At 40.9% G+C, this 14,045-nt stretch overlaps 1 pseudogene; it reads right to left on the minus strand.

Annotated features, from left to right (window-relative positions):
• Window positions 1-11,913: 11,913 nt before the first annotated feature.
• Window positions 11,914-13,160, minus strand: LOC117717988 (TBC1 domain family member 15 pseudogene; annotated as a pseudogene).
• Between the last annotated feature and the right edge of the window lie 885 nt (window positions 13,161-14,045).

The raw sequence follows: 14,045 nt of genomic DNA on the forward strand, positions 1-14,045 counted from the left end.
ATTGCTGCCGCTGCAGTAGTTGGCCTCTTGCTTGAGTTGCTTTCGCTTTTAGCTTATTTGTGTTGTGAGGATCCAGCTTGCAGCACAGCTATTAGGGCAAGTCAAGAAGTTTCAAGAGAGGTCCACTCCAGGCTATCAGAAACAGAGTGTGTTAGTCGGCATCAGGCCAAGGAGCCTGGAAAGGAGAAGCAGGCAAAAAAGCCTGGGCAACAGAGGCAGGCCAAGGAGCCTGGTCATAGAAAAGAGTACTCAAAAGGAACAGGGGCCACTGCAGGGCCTGTTAAGGTTAAGGAAGCTTCGCCGGCTAGTGAAGAGAGAGTGGAGTTCGGGGGGACCCCCCTGTACCCCATTAAGGAGCTTGCCTCTATAGACCTTGGCAGCTCCAAGGAGGAGAGCCTAGAGGAGGAAGCAGCCACCTGTGCAAAGGATAGCCGTTCTGGGATAAGACTAAGAAAGACCTTGAGCCCCTCGGCCCCAGCCTTGCCTCCGGCCTATGCCCCGGGCAGTACCTCTAATTCATTTCTCAGCCCAGGAGATCGCAGACAGCTGCTACAGCTTGCATTTCCGGTCTTTGAAGTGGCAGAAGGCGTCAGTGTTCATGCCCCAGTAGAGTATAGGCAGGTCAAAGAATTAGCTGAGGCAGTACGTGCATATGGAATTGGGGCTAATTTTACTGTATCCCAAGTGGAGAGATTAACTACAGCTACTATGATGCCAGGAGACTGGCAGGACACGGTGAAGGTGGTATTTAACAATATGGGCCAATACCTAGAGTGGAAGGCCTTGTGGCACGAGGCACTGCAAGCACAAGCCAGGATTAATACAAACACTGAGGAACAGCAATTATGGACTTTTGACATGCTGGCTGGAGTTGGCGAACACGTGAACGACCAGACCACTCATCCCGGGCAGGTATATGCACAGATAGCATCAGCTGCAATAAAGGCATGGAAGTCTCTCCCTAGGAAGGAAGGCAGTAACCTTTATTTGTCCAAGATAATTCAGACATCTAATGAGTCTTTTTCTGACTTTGTGGCCCGCATTACTGAGGCAGCTGCCAGAATCTTTGGGGAACCAGAGCAAGCAATGCCATTAATTGAACAGATGATCTTTGAAAATGCCACAGCTGAATGCCGTGCAGCCATTGCTCCTCGGAGAGCCAAGGGGCTACAAGACTGTTTGAGAGCCTGTCACAGCTTGGGAGGTCCCCTTACTTACTTCATTACTTACTTACTCACATGCAGTGGGGTCTGCATGTTGCTACTGAGAAAGTTCGATTTTCAGAAATTGGCTCCTTTTTAGGGATGGTTATCTATCCAGAAAAGATAATTCCTCAGAAATTGGAGATTCGTAGAGACAATTTACATACTTTGAATGATTTTCAGAAATTATTAGGTGATATAAATTGGTTAAGACCATTTTAAAAAATTCCCTCAGCCGAGCTGAAACCTTTATTTGATATTTTGGAAGGGGATGCTCATATTTCCTCACCGAGGGCCTTAACACCAGCTGCGAGCCGTGCTCTGCAAGTAGTAGAAAATTCTTTACAAGATGCCCAGTTAAAATGCATAGATGAAACCAAAACCTTTGACTTATGTGTTTTTAAAACTAGACACTTACCAACTGCTGTGTTATGGCAGGAGGGGCCTTTGTTATGGATTCATCCCAACGTTTCTCCCGCAAAGATTATTGAAAGGTATCCAGATGCAGTTGCTCAACTTGCCCTTCGTGGACTAAAAGCAGCCATTACCCATTTTGGAAGGTTTTGATAGTGCCTTATACTGCCCATCAAGTCCAAATACTAACAGCGACCTCTGATGTTTGGGCAGTGCTGGTTACTTCCTTCAATGGTCAAATAGATAATCATTATCCTAAACATCCCATCTTACACTTTGCCTTAACTCAAGCTATCATATTTCCACATATTGTGTCTCAGGAGCCACTCCCAGATGGAATGGTAGTTTATACGGACAGGTCAAAAACAGGAGTGGGTGCCTATGTGGTTAATGATAAGGTTACATCCAAACAATACCTTGAAACCTCACCTCAAATTATGGAATGCCTAGTGATGTCAGAGGTTCTGGAAATCTTTCCAGGTCCCTTAAATATTGTTTCAGATTCCTTCTATGTGGTTAATGCAGTGAAAGCATTAGAAGTTGCTGGGTTAATTAAGACATCTAGCAGACTTGTAGAAGTTTTTCAAAAGATTCAGCTCATCCTGGCTAAGCGAAGATTCCCTGTTTTTATAACTCATATTAGGGCTCACTCAGGCTTACCAGGACCTATATCCCGTGGAAATGACCTGGCAGATCGAGCCACAAAGTTGATTGCAATTGCCCTTTCACCAAAATTGGATTTGGCTAAAGCCTTTCATAAAAGGTTTCATGTGACAGCTGAGATACTATGATATCGATTTAACATTACTAGAAAGGAGGCTAGAGATATCATGACTCAATGCCAAAACTGTTGTCAATTCCTACCTGTTCCCCATACCGGAATTAACCCTCAGGGAATTAGGCCATTACAGATCTGGCAAATGGATGTTACTCACATTCCATCCTTTGGCAAATTACAATATTTGCATGTCTCCATTGATACCTGTTCTGGAGTTATGTTCGCCTCTCCATTGACCGGAGAAAAGGCGGCCCATGTTATTCAACATTGTCTCGAGGCTTGGAGTGCCTGGGGAAAGCCTAAAGTCCTTAAAACGGACAATGGACCAGCCTACACTTCTAAAAAATTTCAACAGTTTTGTCGCCAAATGGAGGTGACACACCTGACGGGTCTTCCTTACAACCCTCAGAGACAGGGCATCATTGAGCGTGCTCATCGTACCCTTAAAACTTATTTGATAAAACAAAAAGGAGAAGTTGAGGAAGCTCTGCCCACGGTGCCATGGGTTACTGTTTCTCTGGCACTTTTTACTCTCAACTTTTTGAATTTGGACAGTCAGGGCAATACAGCAGCTGATCGCCATTGCCTGGAACCAACTAGGCCAAAAGAAATGATAAAATGGAAAGATGTTTTGACTGGTCAATGGAAAGGCCCAGATCCTATTTTAATAAGATCCAGGGGAGCGGTTTGTGTTTTTCCACAGGAAGAAGACAACCCATTTTGGCTGCCAGAGCTACTGACGTGGCGACTCGTGCTTCCTGAAAATGACCCCCCGAAGGATTCATCTGCAGATTCATCTGCTCTCAGTTCTCATTTGGACTCTCCTAAATTGGGTTCCTAGTATATATAGTGAATTTAGATGGCTATCCTATCTGGTTTTCCAAAACCCATGCCCTTGCCTTTGTAAAAGGTGCCACTTCTGCTAAACAGAATTTCTCCTATACCCTTAACTGTAATGCCTCACTCCAGTTTGTGTGTATCCTCCATTTCTTTTCATCCTATCCAACAACTCCTTAAATACTAGTACCAATGTAACTTGCTTTATGTCCCAGTGCTGGTCTGCTCTTGTCTATAAGCAGGCCCTAATAGCCAGTATACCACTTGGATCCCTATTCCCGTTCAGATGTCTGGGACCTTGACCTTATTTCGACAGAAGAGAGATTTTTGATATAACTGCAGCCATTATCACTGCTGTTGCCATCTCTGCGGCTGCAGCTGTGACAGCCGGCATGGCCATGGTTGATCAGGTTACAGCAACTACTGTTTTTAATCAAATTTCAGAAAAGACCTCTGAGGCTTTGACCACTCTACAGAAAGTGGATGCATACCTGACATCAGGCATCCTGCTGGTCAATCAGAGAGTTGATTTGCTCCAAGCCCATGTGGAGCAGCTCACGGATGTGGTTCAAATGAGCTGCGTGTCAGCAACCCCACATCTATGTATTACACCTCTGAGATTTGTGAATGATGCAATTGTTCAAAGCCATAATCTTTATGCTTATTTACAAGGGAATTGGACCGGGGAGTTGGACCAGGTGCAGCAGCAATTGCCGATCCGGATCTTGAGCCTTGATGGAAGACGAGTGGACCTTGTTACCCCTGGCGATTTTACTTCTTGGCTTACCTCTGCCTTTTCTTTCTTTCTTCAAGGGTGGGGATAGGCCTGTTTGGTGCAGCCCTATGTTGTGGATTAGTGTTCATGTTATGGTTGGTCTGTAAGCTCAGAGCCCAACAAAAACGTGACAAGGTCGCTATCGCCCAAGCACTCGCAGCCTTGGAGCAAGAATCTCCCCCTGAAATTTGGCTATTTATGCTAAGAAAGTAACTGATGACTGAGACCCTCAGCCGATGCACCCCAAGGGTTCAGCCCATTGCACTGGGTCAGTGAGAGGTCTAAGTCTAGCCAGCCCTTGCCTGAATAACTGTGGTACCTGAATATTTAGAGGTTTTTGCAAGTGGGTACTCAACAGGGAATGTTCCACTGTTCCACGAGTGTGGATAGATTTCCCGAAAGTATGCCTGATTGCACAAAGGTTTGATGCCAAAAACCTCCTCTTCTGGTGGTGCCCCAGGGCGGAGGCTCCCTTTCCCTGTCAAAAGGCATCAAGATGGGTATGGGAAGTATTACTCATTGCATGACAACGAGAGAAGAAACCCATTACAATATCTCATTTTGCACAGGGGATCAGGCCTCTGCTTTCCCTCACTGAGTTGGTGCTATGCTTGATAGGCAATAGGCTGTTCCATCTTAATAATATAGATAGGGGGAGATGTTAGGAGCCGCAGTGAGCATGAAAGCATTCGCCATTACAAGATGGTGTGGGCATCCTGTGCTCCCACAAGTAAACAACTAACTGCGCAGGTGCAAAAGGCAAAAGCGCACCAAAGTCACTGCCCATCCCCGGGGTGTAATATGGGGTGATGAGTGAACAGCCAATCAGAAGTGAACATGCCACTCTAGGGTACATATAGCAGTGCCTTTCCTGGGCTTTGGGTCTTTCTGCTTCTGCTGATACAAGAATAAAGCCTCGCTGTAGTAACCACCCGAACACTGCCTCACGTGTCTCTTTCGCGGGCGAAGGGGACTCGAAAAGGGGCGAGGAACAATTTGATTGTTTAGTCAATGTTTTCTCTCATATTCTGCACTTTGGATTCTTTCTTCTATCTCTTGTATTCTGTTGGTAATGCTTGCATCTCTGATTACTGATCTCTTTCCTAGGTTTTCTACCCCTTAGGTTGTCTTCCTTTGAGATTGCATTATTGTCTCTACTTCGATTTTTAAACCATGGAAGGGTCTAATCTCCCTATGGAGAACTTCTCTATGTTCCATCCATGGAGGCCTGCCAACTCAAGCAACTTAGCTGAACCAGCCATGACCCAGCCAAGTGAGTCACCTCAACAACCAAGAGTCTCATCTAACCTGTGGGGTGTTGCCGGAGCTATTCTCTCTCACCCCTTTCCGCTGTAGTCTTTTCCAGGTCGTTTGAACCCCCGCCCTTAGTCCTTCAGTGGTCTACCAATGACACCTGGCAGCCCAAGGGCTGAGACCAGCCAGTTTTTAGCCAGCCGCCTCAGCCTGGAGACCTTCAAACCAAGAGCTCTGTCCCCATAGACCTCAGACTGGGATCTCCCCATGCCCAGAGTGGAACTCAGTGGCTTCCCCTAGCCCGGTGTCCACTCAGTGCTGTGTGAAGTGAACTCAGTCAAATTCCCATGCTTCTGCCCCCTGTGCCATGGCAAATACACAAGATCCACAACACAGCCCAATACAACCCATGCCCACATGCAAGATCACAAGCTAAAGCCGTACATCTGACTAGGAGCCTTCTGTGGCACACTTTGTCCCATAAAGACCAAAGCCACATATAAATTCAGACCAAAGAACCTATGAGCATGCACTCAATGCATTTCTTCATAGAAATGGATAACTGCCATGGTAAATAGCTGAGCTTGCTATATGAAGCAATAAAGCAATCCTGTATGAAGGAAGGCAACCAATCAGTTTAAGATACAGAGTCCAAAAATTAAAAGCAACATAATCATAGTTAATGGTCCAAGCCATGTAGAAATTTGTAAGTAGGAATTCCCCAGGTATCTAATCCTGCTGCTAATTAGCAAGGATCAAACAAAAAGTCCTCCCACCAGGTATATGGTGGGTGGCTTTGAGTACTGTTAAAAAACACTTGCTTTCCAGTAAGAGTGGAAACTACAATCCAGGTTAACTCAGCTGACTGATAGGGATTCTGAGCCATCTTCATCATTAGTATCCTAATCATTAGACTCAAGATACATGACCACATGATGGACCAATATTTCAGACAGCCATATAGCTCCATTTTCTTTTGTGAAACAACAAAGACAGAACCTTGGCCCCAAATTAAAACAAATTAGAAACTGTTCCATGTATAAGTTAGGGAGTCTCTTCATTTAGCCCTGACTTACAAGCTGGAAATGACTGGATGTGAGTGGCAATATGCTGCAGACTGACTTTTAGCATCAGTTTGCAAAAAATTTAAAACAAATAAGACAAAAGCAAGGTGTCATTTTGGTAGCCTTAGAGATTATAACTCCTCCTCTTACTTTTAGAAGCCATATTTCAGAGTACAATGAGCACATTTAATAATTCCTTGTTCCATCAGGTTATGAGGAATTCCAGTTTTATGTTCAATGCCAAATTTCTTACAAAATGTAAAGTTGTTTCTAGTATAAGACTCGTTATCTGTCTTGACAACTTTAGGTAATCTCATAGCATTAAAGGCTTGTAAGCAATGATCAATTACATTTCTAGAAGCTTCTTCTATATGTAGAGAAGCAAAAGGGAATCCTGAACAAGTGTCAGTAAGATATATATATTTTAATTTTCCAAATTCTGCAAAATGAGTTACATTCATTTGCCAAATATGATTGGGCATAAGGCCTCTTGGATTAACCCCTAAATGAAGGACTAGAAATAATGTAAGACAGTTAGGGCATTGTTTTACAATCATTCTAGTCTGCTCCTTAGTGATCTTATCTTGGAGCCTTAAGGTGAGACTAGACAGATAAAATTTATTATGATCATGCCTATCCTGTTGCATTAACAGGATACAAAATTAAGGCTTCTCCTATTAAAGCTCTGTCAATGCAATCACTGCCTACAGCTAAAGATCAGAATGATCTTGTATATGACCAATATAAAAGGGAATTTTTTTCAAGAAAAAGGATGTTTTGTAGTTGTGAAAATAGAGATCCACTGGTAAAATTAAATGTACCACAAGTTTCCACCAGAGGAACAGACTGAGCCACATATAGACTATCAGTAAAAAGATGAAAAGTATCATTACTCCTGTTAGTTTGCCAGCTGAGCACAGAGCCCAGGAGTCTCTCTGACTACCTGTTGATTATTTAAGAAATATCCTGCTTGCCCTTTAGAGAAGATGTCAGTAAAACATAAAAGAGAATTATGTAGAGGCTGTAAAGGTGTCCTATTACAAAATATAACCTTACATACATTTAAAAATTGTATCCATCTATCTTGAGGATAATGATTGTCTATAATGCCATTGTATCTTGATTGAGCAAGCAACCAATCTGTACTATGCTGCTTTAACCAAGTATTCTGATCTACGTTAAAAGGCTGAATAATGATGTCTGGTTCTTTGCCAAAGTAAATCAGTGCCTGTTTTTTTCCAAGTGTAATCATATGGGCTACTTTCTCATAATATGGCAGAAATTTACATTAAAAGATATCCTGAATGTATCCACATAAGAGAAGCCTTTTGCCACAACAATCCTATAGGTGTATGAGTTGTTTTAAAAATAAACAAATGTAAAGGCAAAGAATAATCCATATAAGTAACAAATTGTTCTTCAATAGCTCTTTCTACTTGTTTTAAGGTCAAGAGTCCTTCTGGGGTTAAAGATCTAGGGTAGGTAGGATTAGCACTCCCTTGAAGAATATCAAATAAAGATTTTAATTCTCCTGTAGTAAGATTTAAATGGGAATGAAGCCAATTGATATTACCTAGCAGCTTTTGAAAATCATTTAAAGTTTTTAAACTGTCCCTTCAGATAACTATCTTCTATAGTTATATAAATGGCTTGATCTGAAAGCCTAAAGCCTAAATAATTATAAGGATCCTGAGTTTGTGATTTTTGGAGCCATTTGTAATCCTTTATCAGCTAATGCCTGTTGTAAATCTTTAAAACTTAAAAGCAAGTCCTGAGAATCTTTTCCTGTTAAAAGGACATCATGCATGTAATGTATGATGTAAATCATTGGCCATTGTTGTCTTATAAGCTGAATGGCTTGTGCCACAAATTTTTGACATAGTTTAGGACTTTTGAACATGCCCTGAGGAAGAACTATCTATTGATATCTTTTCATAGGTTCTATAAAATTAATAGAAGGAACACTGAAAGCAAATCTTTCACAATCCTGAGGGTACAAAGGAATAATTAGAAACAGTCTGTCAAATGTACTGCTATTTTATAATATCCTTTAGAAATGGCTACTGGGGATGGAAGCCCAGGTTATAAGGTTCCCATAGGTACCATGGTTTCATTAACCTTTCTTAAATCTTGTAGCAATTTCCATTTCCCAGATTTTTTTCTGGATAACAAATATTGGATTATTCCATGGTGACTGAAATTCTATTATATGCCCTGCCTCTAGGTGCTCCTGCACAAAAAAAAAAAAAAAAAAAAAAAAAAAAAAAAAAAAAAAAAAAAAAAAAAAAAGGTGGCTTCTATTTTTCCTCTAGATAAAGTCCATTGATCAACCCATACTGGAACATTATTAAGCCATTGAATTTTATCGGCATATGATCCAGGCAAGATAGTGGTCATTATGGAAAATACTCCAAGCATCTAGTGTTAGAATGAGTCTTAGGCCTTTCAAATATCCTAATGCCTTTTTCCTTTTTTTCCTAGCTCTTGACCAGGAAAAAATCTTTGCCTTAACATTTGTTAGGCACTACTTCATTAGGGCTGCAGGTCATAAACCTCATCTGTGACAAGAGATCTCTTCCCCAGAGGGTAACAAATGTGGCATGACATAGGGTTTAATTTGTCCTGAATTTCCCTCTGCATCTAGAACTCTTTATTGGGTTATTGGCATAACCAAACCCCTGAAGGTGAGTGAAAGTATCAGATAAAGGCCAAGTTGAAGGCCAATCTTGTCCTCTAATATTTATTACATCAGATCCAGTATCTATTAATCCTTAAACACTTTTTCTTCAATTATTAGTTTGAGGTTAGGCCTCTTACTAGTAGAAGATTGAACCAAGTACACATCATAGGAACCAAAGCCATCTTATCCTCACTTACTCTTAATAAATTTAGAATGTAAAGGATGCAATGGAACTAAAACAAGTTGAGCAATTCTTTTGTTAGCAGGTATAGATATAATGCCATGGTGGGGGCAGGGGAAGCAGCGATAATTTTAAATTCTCCTGCATAACCATTATCTATAAATCCTGGACCATAAGGTGCTGGTTGTGAGTGCCTTGGGGTCCAAAGTTGACCCCCTCCTCCTCAAGGAACAAGCAAGGAAATTTTAAAAAGTCCCATTATCATTTCTGTGATCACTGTTTTAAGGACTTATCAGGGTGACCAAAATATCTCAGCTTACTTCCCTGTCCTAGTTGAAGTTCATATTCATGCCTGAAGCCTACTTTTTTGTTCTAGCCTAAGATTTAGATTCCTACCTGAAATTACGTCTTTGCCTGGCCCAATATCAGATCCCTGCCTGAGGGTCTCCAAAAAATTCTACCATGTTCTTTTAGCAGCCTATCCATAAATTCCTGAAACAGTTCATTAGGACCTTGATTATAACCAGATAAATTCTCACTGAGATTCCCTTTAGTCAGTAATTGATTCCAAGCATTGTGGGCAGCCATTGTAAACTGTGGGTATATTCCTACAGGTAGCCTAACCTAATTAGCATTACCTTCATATTTGCCCTCTCCCAGAAGCATGCTAATATCCCAATCTGTGTTAACTGCCTGAGCATTCATCAGAGCAGTTCTCTTACTTGTTTCAAGCCATTCAGAGGTTCAAAGTAAGTAGTTTCCTTCTGACAAAGTAGCCTTACATATAGTTTTCCAATATTGGGGGGTTAAATTTGCTTCTACCACTGTATTCAATAAGGCTTGTGTAAAAGGAGCAGTATGCCCATACTATGCCACAGCTGTTTTTTAACATTTTTTGCTCCTGCAATCATCTCCACCTGCTTGATCCTCTTCTCAACTATAAACATCAGTGAGTCAAAAATTCTGAGCCTGTAATTAAACTGCAAATTGCAGCCAATGAAACAGTTGCAACTCAACCATATTTTTAAGTTTCCCTTGTAACACCAGAGCAAATACGACTTTGGAAAGCAAAACTTCATTTTAAACAATCCATTCTCTTTCAAATCAATACCAAGAGCATTACTTTCATGTTACAAAGTTTGGCTGCCAGTTTTTATATATGAAATACATGACAGTGCAGCTTTTAATACCTCATTAAAGAGACATTGTTTGAAATTCTATCTTCTATAAGTCTAGTTTCTGAATGGCTCCAACTGTGAGTTACCAGTTTTAGGCCAACTTTCTGTTACCAATGTTAGAAATTTTAATCCTTCACAATAACTAACTTATTGGCCAATAATCTATAATCAAGACATGTACAACATATTTGTACTTTTAAAACCAGTCAGAAACAGAAATGAAGTACATACACGTCTTATATATTTAAACCAGACAAAATTTTCTTCCTTCTTCTAGCTGTAATTTCAAAAGAAAAGCACCTTGTCACTTGTTGAACCCAATAATCAGTGTCTCTAAGATTTTTCTAGGAATAACAACTATCAGCTTCCTTATCATAAAAGCCAAAAAGCTACTGTCTCCTTTAAGAGCAGCTTATGCAGACAATCAGCTCCTGGCAGGGCTTCTCCTGCTGTGCCCTTCCCCAACCTTCTGCTGTGCACATTAAGACTACCTTTTAAACAAGTTGTACTAAACCAGGAGGTACATAGGCAGCAGATAAGTTTTTAACCATTTTTTAAAACATAAAACAGAACAACAATCATAAAAATAATGAGGAAGCAAAAACAGACCATTGACACACATGAACAGATTGGAGTGCCAAAGACAGACAATAGACAGAACTAAAGATTTCTCCAGTAGGAGTCAGAGAGAAAGCAGGACATATCCTGATTTCCCCCTATTTCCTTCCTGTTCCCAGGAGAGCTCTGAAATAATTTTTTCCTTCTCTTTTGCTGACATGTCCCAGACGAGGAACAACTGCTTTTCTGAAACTCTTTCTCTCTCTCATATTCTAGGTCTAACTCCTTCTATAGGAGGTGCAGTGGTCACTACCAATAGTTACTCCTTATCACCCAGCTTTCTTTATGTCCCCAATTCCTCCTAACCCTGCTCCTCCTGTCTGAGGGCAGCTCTTAGGCTGCAGACAAAGGCCTGTGATTCCATTCCCCCCACTCCTGCTCAAAATTTTGCTGTCACCCCCAGGTGAAGTCTGTGACTGGTCAACACCTATTCAGCCTAGCGTGTATCCCCTTAAACACACCTCCTATAACACAGCCTCCAAAAGATAACTAGTACTATCATCAATACTGTTCATTGCTTACTGCATGCAGGTTACAATTCTTCTTCCATTTTATGTAAAACTCCACCAAGACAGTGTTTCTCATTCATTCCATCAGTTTTCAGGCCCTATGTAGGGAACCACCTGTAGCTGTCCAGCATCCACAGACAAACTGTGCTCACCTGAAAGGAGGACTGGAAATAAAAAAGAGACAGAGGAGCAAGAGAAACATGGAGCCAAGACAAAGTTCTCTGATCAAGGCTCAAAGTTTAATCTTCAGCTCTTTTATATATAGGGAAAGTTCCACCTAACCCATCCTTTGTTTCAGCCAGATTGTTGCAGATTATATCGATAGTCAATGTCAGCAAGCAGTCTATTCTTTTAAGTTCATGTAGGAATTTGCACGTGCAGCCAGGGTAGATGACTCCGCCTAAGTCACAAGGTCTTTCCAGCCTACCAAAGGCTGGAGAAGGGCATAATTTGAGTAAAATGCTCAACTAGATTAACTAACTGGGTCTCCATGCCTTTCATTTGCTCTTCAAAATTTTGATGCATCTGATTCATGTAAGAGTCAAAGCACCTAAAAGCATCCACTTCATTCTCTATCACATATAAAAGGGGGGAAAATAAGTCACTCATTCATTGGACATATCCTAAATCAGTCATACATGCAGTAGATCATCAAAATGTTCTGAAACAGAATCATCTCTGTGTTATTTTTGCCTTAATAAAACTTGTTTGTTCTATCTGTTCTGTTGACATCTTTCTCCATCAGACTTCTATAGTCTCTCAAGTGTGAGTTTCTCTTTTCTTGTGCCTCAATGACAGACTTCCACTGGAGTTTCATCCTGAAGTACTCATTAGTTTTTGGTTTTTGTAATTGAATTATTTCCTCTTTTGTACTATCCCAGGGAAAATAACCCAGGAGAAATTTTCATTCCTGGTTACTTTATGAATGACTAAGACTCCCTCTGAACATCATCTGCTTCATACTCTCTGTTTAGTAGACTTCCTTCAGAGTAAAGGCTTTTGGGCCATTCTTCCAGGGATACTGGTTCCTGCCTTTGAACTATAGGTCATACTCTCAAATAAATTCTCATGATGACTTCAAATCTGGTTCTTCTTGCTGATTTACCTTTAGACCTGGAGTAGCAACACTGTGAAAATCCATCATTTCCGAAGATTGTCACTGATGTATAGAGGAATCATTGCCTCGCAAACTATTAAAAATGTAGTTTGTAATTTTAAAAAATCATACCATGGTCGCTGTATGAGGATCCTTTTATTGTATTAAGCTATATGCTGGTTCATCAGGATTTTCAAAAGACCAGGAAAGACTCTTATTCTGACAATTAACAAGAGGTGTTCTACTATTTTGTAATGACTCACATAATTCCACATATTTCTCAAGAGACTTGATCAGTAGTTTGCTATTTCCTTGATGGAAGTGTAGAGCAGGAAGCATGACATCATCCTTTAGACAGAAAACCAAATACAACCAACCCATACCCTCTTTGCTTTGCTTGATTGATTTCAGGTCTGCCAAACTGAACAGGAATGACCATTTGCTTTTCCCCTTTCTATGGCTTCAAGCATCTCCATTTGTATGTGGTTTCTTCTTAAATGACACTGTATTAACCATATCCCATTCTGCTTCATAACTGTTCTGGTGTTCTGATCCTTCATAAGCTCTTTCTTTTGGAGCCTGAGTCCATTCTACAACTGAACTAAAGTCCTTTCCAGTATACAGAATACTAGAAGAATCTAATGCATCATCTGATGGTCTCCAGTTCACAATTATTTCAGCATCCTTTTCTAAAACATGCAATATTTCTGAAACTAAGCTGTCTTGGTCATTTGTGTTTCCAGAAGATGAGTGAATATATACTCCTTCATATATATATATATATATATATATATATATATATATATATATATATATATCCTTCCTGCTCACAAAGCCCACTGCTGCCATGTTCCCCACATATGCCTTTGCCTGTATTTTTTATTTGCCTCCTATTTTAATGTCTCTACCTGTTCATATGTATTTTCCTGTGTTTATTTAAGGGATCTATTCATGTCCTATTTAAAGGCTTCCATCATCTTTATAAGATTGGATTTAAGAACCTCTTCTTGTGTTTCAGCTTCATTAGGAAATCCAGGATTTTTTGTAGCAGGATAGTTGTGCTCTGGTGGTGCCATATTGGCCAGGGTTTTGTTGATTGTGTTCTTAAAAGTATATTTTAGGCATCTAGTTATCCATTCTGTTGTCTGGATGATTTTGATGGCAGCAGGTCTTCTCAGAAATGTGGGATGAGCCATAGACCAGACAACAGTGATCAGGGTAACCTACTCTGTTGACTGTGCCTCAGACAAACCACACTCTACAGGCCATGTCCTGGAGGACCAGCCTCTGCTGGTGTGTCCCAGTGAGACCTAGCTAGGGTGGCAGATGTGTTCAACTAGGATTGGTGTTTGGACAGCATTTTAAGCTGATTAGTGTTGAGGCCCCCAAATGTTCTCATGGGAAGGCAGGACACTCTGGGGGTCCTGCAAGGCTCCCCCAAACTGGAAAGCCAGGCCAC

This window comes from Arvicanthis niloticus, chromosome 12, assembly GCF_011762505.2.
Source record: "Arvicanthis niloticus isolate mArvNil1 chromosome 12, mArvNil1.pat.X, whole genome shotgun sequence".
Lineage (NCBI taxonomy): Eukaryota > Metazoa > Chordata > Mammalia > Rodentia > Muridae > Arvicanthis > Arvicanthis niloticus.